We start from the raw sequence: 7,029 nt of genomic DNA on the forward strand, positions 1-7,029 counted from the left end.
TGTTTCCTATAGTGGGGGGAGTCTAGGACCAGAGGACACAGATAGAGTGGATGTGGAGAGGATGTTTCCTATAGTGGGGGGAGTCTAGGACCAGAGGACAGAGGTAGAGTGGATGTGGAGAGGATGTTTCCTAAACTGAGGGAGTTAGGACCAGAGGACTCAAATAGAGTGGATGTGGAGAGGATGTTTCCTATAGTGGGGGAGTTAGGACCAGAGGATGTCCCTTTAGAACAGAGATGAGGAGGGATTTTATTATCTGGAGCAGAGGTCCCTAACCTGGAGTCCTCGTACCCCTTGCATAATGGTATTTATTGGTCCATGGCATACAAAAGGTCAGGAAGCCCCTGATCTACTTGGACAGAAGGAATAACATTCTGTCCCAAGTTCTGCATGAGTGGCCTTATCACAAGCAGGCATCTGCGTCTCCGGGTTCCAGGAGGTCTGTGGGTGAGAGGCAAAGACAGATTTGGTATGTCACCAAAGACCCCAGCAGATTTCTGCAGAGAGCATTCTGCACGATGGCATCACCGCTTGGTGCAGAGGTACCAAAGATCAGAACCGGGAAAAGAGGGTTGGAAACTCAACCAGCTCCACATTTTACACAATAAATAGTGTAAAAATATTGCAGAATAGTGAGATTCTAAACATGGACTGTTTAGAAATATAAAATATATAAGATATAACTCGATTATACTTTATATACACACATCATCATTGTGCGCCGTGTTGCTATGACGTGGGCAATCACGGTCTTTCCGCGACCATGATTGTTCTTAGCAAATATTTTCTAACAGAAGTGCTTTGCCATCACCTTCTTCTGGGCAGTGACTTTACAAGACAGGTGATCCCCAGCCATTATCAATACTCTTCAAAGATTGTCTGCCTGGCATCAGTGGTCGCATCACCAGGACTTGTGATCTGCACCGGCTGCTCGTACGACCGTCCACCACCTGCCCCTGTGACTTCACGTGACCCTGATCGGGGGGCTAAGCAGGTGCTACACCTTCTCCAAGGGCGGCCGACAGGTATTTTGACCCATAATGTTATGCCGAACTTAAAACCTTGTCTGAGATCAATACGACCCATCCCTGCCACAAAACCTTCCACTTTTCTTCCAATCCGCGTACTGAGAGTCTTCTGTGCGTTCCTAACATACAAGCAAGTGGAACGTTTAAGATTTATAGTATTATTTCAGAAATTTACAGCGATTTTTTTTTAATGTTATAACATCGGCTGCCAAAGAACAACAAATTTGACAAAATACATCTGTGATAATAAATCCATTCTGGATTTGATAACTTATCATTGTTACCACCAGGGAGGAGATACAGGACCCTGAAGACCCATGTGAGGAGATACAGGAGGCTGAAGACCCATGTGAGGGGATACAGGAGTCTGCAGACCCACACTCATCAGGGAGGAGATACAGGAGTCTGAAGACCCACACTCATCAGGGAGGAGATACAGGAGTCTGAAGACCCACACTCATCAGGGAGGAGATACAGGAGTCTGAAGACCCACACTCATCGGGGAGGAGATACAGGAGTCTGAAGACCCACACTCATCGGGAGGAGATACATGAGTCTGAAGACCTCACACTCATCAGGGAGGAGATACAGGAGTCTGAAGACCCACACTCATCAGGGAGGAGAAACAGGAGTCTGAAGACCCACACTCATCAGGGAGGAGATACAGGAGTCTGAAGACCCACACTCATCGGGGAGGCGATACAGGAGCCCAAAGACCCACACTCATCAGGGAGGAGATACAGGAGTCTGAAGACCCACACTCATCAGGGAGGAGATACAGGATCCTGAAGACCCACACTCATCGGGATGGAGATACAGGAGTCTGAAGACCCTCACTCATGATTTTAGAAATAGCTTCTACCTCTCCGCAGTCAGAGTCTGATCTCTGGATTGTCCATTAACACTATTCCTCACTATTCCTTTTCCTCACGCTGTAAAATTTTTTTGTTCTGTACGTTTTCTTTCCATTGTCCTGCTGCCTCAGAGCAAAAAAATTCACGTCTTAAGTCGGTGATGATGTACGTGATTCTGATCCCGATCCGGATCGACTGGGATTCTGTTGAGGGAAATCTCGAGTTGCGTGTCCTCTGACCTTGGGTCTTGCCGAGTTGAGGGTTGGCGGGGTTCGCATGGGGTGGTGTGGGAAGGGGGAACATAACCGGATCGTGTATCTCCTGCCCCTATGGATCGCCGATCAAAATCAGAGTTAGTTTTAATATCAATGGCATATGTCGTGAAAAATATGATTTTGCAGCAGCAGGGCACTGACATACTTGATAAAAAACTGTTAATTACAATCAAAATATATAAACTAAAAGAGAGCATATTGAGGCAGTGTTTAGGGATTCAATGTCCATTCAAAAATCAAATGGCAGACAGGAAGGAGCTGTTCCTGAATCACTGAGTGTGTGTCTTCAGGCTCCTGTACCTCCTCCCTGATGACAGAGGGGAAGAAGCTGTTCCTGAATCGTTGAGTGTGTGTCTTCAGGCTCCTGTACCTCCTCCCTGATGGCAGAGGGGAAGAAGCTGTTCCTGAATCGTTGAGTGTGTGTCTTCAGGCTCCTGTATCTCCTCCCTGATGGCAGAGGGGAAGAAGCTGTTCCTGAATCGTTGAGTGTGTGTCTTCAGGCTCCTGTACCTCCTCCCTGATGGCAGAGGGGAAGGAGCTGTTCCTGAATCGTTGAGTGTGTGTCTTCAGGCTCCTGTACCTCCTCCCTGATGGTAGCAATGAGAACAGGGCACGTCGCGGGTGATGGGATCCTGGACGATGTGGATGCTGCCTTTTTGAGGCATCGCTCCTCGGAGACATCCTGGATGCTCGAGCCTGTGACTGTGTCTGCAACTTTCCTCAAGATTTTTCCCGATGCTGTGCCGTAGCTCCCCACCCTCACTCCCCACCCCTCCATACCAGACGGTGATGCAGACTGTCAGAAGGTTCTGTCAAAGTTTGCTGCAGCCTTTGATGACCTACCAAATCTCCTCAAACTCCTCCCGAAATATCGGCTCTGGGGGTTGCTGACCTGGTGGGGGCGGGAGGGTCACCAGTCCTCATCCAGAGGGTCTTCCAAGCGAGCGGCCAGGCGGTGACCCAGCGTCCTCCGGCCCGATACTCGTGCATGGGTGCGGGGGGTCACTGGCCTTCTACTGTGGAGCTCTCGGACCTGGGTGTGGGCTCCCCATTTAACCCACTCTGACCTCCAAACTCCACCTCGCGCTCCTCGTCCTCTGACGCCCCATCATCTCTACTGTGGAGCTCTCGGACCTGGGTGTGGGCTCCCCATTTAACCCACTCTGACCTCCAAACTCCCCCTCGCGCTCCTCGTCCTCTGACGCCCCATCATCTCTACTGTGGGGCTCTCGGACCTGGGCGTGGGCTCCTCATTTATTATGATTATGAGGACACACAGTCCTCTTTTATTATCATTTAGTACGCATTAAGAAATGATAAAAATGTTTTTCCAGAATGATATCACGCAAAACACATGACAAACAGACTTAAAAACTGACCGAAACCACATAATTATAACATATAGTTACAACAGTGCAATTTGATAATTTGATATGAACAGACCATGGGCACGGTAAAAGTCTCAAAGTCTCTCGAAAGTCCCATCATCTCACGCAGACGGTGAACCTCCAGCGCCGCCAACTTGCCGATGCAGCATCCCGGAAGCATCCGACCACAGTCCGACTCCGAGTCCGTCCGAAAACTCCGAGCCTCCGACCAGCTCTCCGACACCGAGCACCGAGCACTGTCTCTGCCGAGCGCTTCGACCCCGGCCCCGGCAACAGGCGATACACAAAGCCGAGGATTTGGGGCCTACGTCTCGGGAGATTCTCAATCGCACAGTAGCAGCGGCAGCGAAGCGGGCATTTCAGAAGTTTCTCCAGATGTTCCTCTGCGCTTGTCACGTCAGTCCCCATCAAATCCGGATTGTGCACGGCTCCCTAGTTAACACATATCGATATCATTCGGTACGGCCGCGCGCACTACATCACGCCGCCATCTTCTCCTCCCTCCTCCAACCCACTCTGACCTTCAAACTCCCTCTCGCGCTGCTCGTCCTCTGACGCCCCATCACCTCTGCCGGGGCACGGGACGCCGACGGCAGCTCGTCAGCGCCCGCTGTCCGGGGCCAGTCTCTCACGTTACCTCCATCTTCCTGATAGACCCTTCTCCTTCCCGGGGATGAGGTCTTTGGCGCCTCTGCTGGCGTCTCTTGGTTTTTAACGGGACGGGATGTTGCTCGCCTCGCGCTCGACCCCCCTCCCCTCACAGTCGGGCTGGGGACCATCTGTGGCAGAGTTAACTCCCCCCGCCGCCCCATCCCTGCCCCTAGACCGTAAGTCATAGTCATAGTCATACTTTATTGATCCCGGGGGAAATTGGGTTTCGTTACAGTTGCACCTTAAATAATAAATAGTAATAGAACCATAAATAGTTAAATAGTAATATGTAAATTATGCTAGGAAATAAGTCCAGGACCAGCCTATTGGCTCAGGGTGTCTGACCCTCCAAGGGAGGAGTTGTAAAGTTTGATGGCCACAGGCAGGAATGACTTCCTATGACGCTCTGTGTTGCATCTCGGTGGAATGAGTCTCTGGCTGAATATACTCCTGTGCCCACCCAGTACATTATGTAGTGGATGGGAGACATTGTCCAAGATGGCATGCAACTTAGACAGCATCCTCTTTTCAGACACCACCGTGAGAGAGTCCAGTTCCATCCCCACAACATCACTGGCCTTACGGATGAGTTTGTTGATTCTGTTGGTGTCTGCTACCCTCAGCCTGCTGCCCCAGCACACAACAGCAAACATGATAGCACTGGCCACCACAGACTCGTAGAACATCCTCAGCATCGTCCGGCAGATGTTAAAGGACCTCAGTCTCCTCAGGAAAGAGAGACGGCTCTGACCCTTCTTGTAGACAGCCTCAGTGTTCTTTGACCAGTCCAGTTTATTGTCAATTCGGATCCCCAGCCTGACCCCGTAACTCCCCACTCCGCCCCCCTCCTTTGAACCCCGGAGAAACGACTAATTCTCAGCCACGACCACCACGGACACCGGGCTCGAAACCGTCTTTCCAGCCGAGACGATGGCACCTGGGTCCTCTCTGTTCCATGCTAACTCACCGGAGAGCAGATTTCACCCGACTTCACCTGGTGCGAAAGCAGGGCTCAGATTGTTTGTTATCAAAGTGCTTTTATATATATGATATCTGTAATCCGTCAAGTAGGGGACCGTGCACAATTCTGATTTGATGGAGACGGACGTGAGAGTACAGAGGAACATCTGGAGAAACTTCTGAAATGCCCGCTTCGCTGCCGCTGATACTGTGTGGTAACCGGAATCTCCGGAGCTGAAGGCCCCGAAATCCTCGACTTTGCGTGTTTCAGCGGCCGGGGAGAGGTCGAAGGCGCTCGGCAGAGGATGGCGCTCGGGAGGCTGTATCAGAGCGGCTGGTCAGAAACTCGAAGTTTTCGGACGGACGGACTCAGTGTCGGCTGTGGTCGGCTGCTTCCAAGGCATCGGCAAGTTGACGGTGCCTGGAGGATTATGGCAGGGAGTTTCTCCCTTTTGCCGCCTGCTATCGGGGACTCGGGAGTCGATCGACTCGGGGACTTGGAGACGTTTTTTTACTGTGCCCATGGTTTGTTCTTCATCAAATTATGGTATTGCTTTGCACTGCTGTAACTATATGTTATAATTATGTGGTTCTGTCAGTGCTAGTCTTTGGTTTGTCCTGTTTTCTGTGATATCACTCCGGAGAAACATTGTATCATTTCTTCATGCATGTATGCATTTCTAAATGACAATAAAAGAGGACTGAGTGTTCTCATAATCCAACAAAAAAATACGATGGAATTTATGAAAATCCATACATAAGACTTAGAAGCAGAATTAGGCCATTTGGCCCATCGAGTCTGCTCTGCCATTGCATCATGGCTGATTTACTATCCCTCTCAACCCCATTTTCCTGCTTTCTTCCTGTAACCTTATTTCCTTCAATCTAACCCATCCCTCCCACATAACCCGCCATTTTTCTGTCATCCATGTGTCTGCCCAAGAGTCTCTGATTCCTTAATGTATCTGTCTTTACCACCACCCCGGCAGGACGTTCCACACACCACTCTCTGTGTAAAAAAACACAAACAAACAAACTACCTCTGACATCCCGCCCCCCCCACCCTAAACTTTCCACCAATCTCTAATTACCTTAAAGTTATGCCTCCTCGTGCTTGCCATTCCTGCCCCTGGGAAAAAGTCTCTGGTTGTCCACTCGATCTGTGCCTCTTATCATCTTGTACACCTCTATCAATTCACCTCTCACCCTCCTTTTCTCCAAAGGGAAAAGACCGAGTTCACTCAACCTGCCCCTCATAAGACACGCTCTCTAATCCAGGCAGCATCCTGGTGAATCTCCTCTGCACCCTCTCTAATCCGGGCAGCATCCTGGCGAATCTTCTCTGCACCTCTCTAATCCAGGCAGCGTCCTGGTGAATCTCCTCTGTACCCTCTCTAATCCAGGCAGCATCTTGGTACATCTCCTCTGCGCCCTCTCTAATCCAGGCAGCATCCTGGTAAATCTCCTCTGTGCCCTCTCTAATCCCAACAACATCCTGGTAAATCTCCCTCTGCACCCTCTCTAATCCAGGCAGCATCCTGGTAAATCTCCTCTGTGCCCTCTCTAATCCGGACAGCATCCTGGTAAATCTCCCTCTGCACCCTCTCTAATCCAGGCAGCATCCTGGTAAATCTCCTCTGCGCCCTCTCTAATCCAGGCAGCATCCTGGTGAATCTCCTCTGCACCCTCTCTAATCCGGGCAACATCCTGGTAAATCTCCTCTGCACCCTCTCTAATCCAGGCAGCATCTTGGTAAATCTCCTCTGCGCCCTCTCTAATCCAGGCAGCATCCTGGTGAATCTCCTCTGCACCCTCTCTAATCCAGGCAGCATCCTGGTGAATCTCCTCTGCGCCCTCTCTAATCCAGGCAGCA

The 7,029-nt window shown here is 50.4% G+C and overlaps 1 protein-coding gene across 1 annotated transcript in view; it reads right to left on the minus strand.

Moving 5' to 3' along the window:
• Positions 1 to 7,029, minus strand: part of odad4 (outer dynein arm docking complex subunit 4) — a 171,941-nt gene that overhangs the window by 105,486 nt on the left and 59,426 nt on the right. The gene's annotated exons all lie outside the window — the stretch shown is intronic.

The sequence above is a fragment of the Mobula hypostoma genome, chromosome X1 (assembly GCF_963921235.1).
Source record: "Mobula hypostoma chromosome X1, sMobHyp1.1, whole genome shotgun sequence".
Taxonomy (NCBI): domain Eukaryota; kingdom Metazoa; phylum Chordata; class Chondrichthyes; order Myliobatiformes; family Myliobatidae; genus Mobula; species Mobula hypostoma.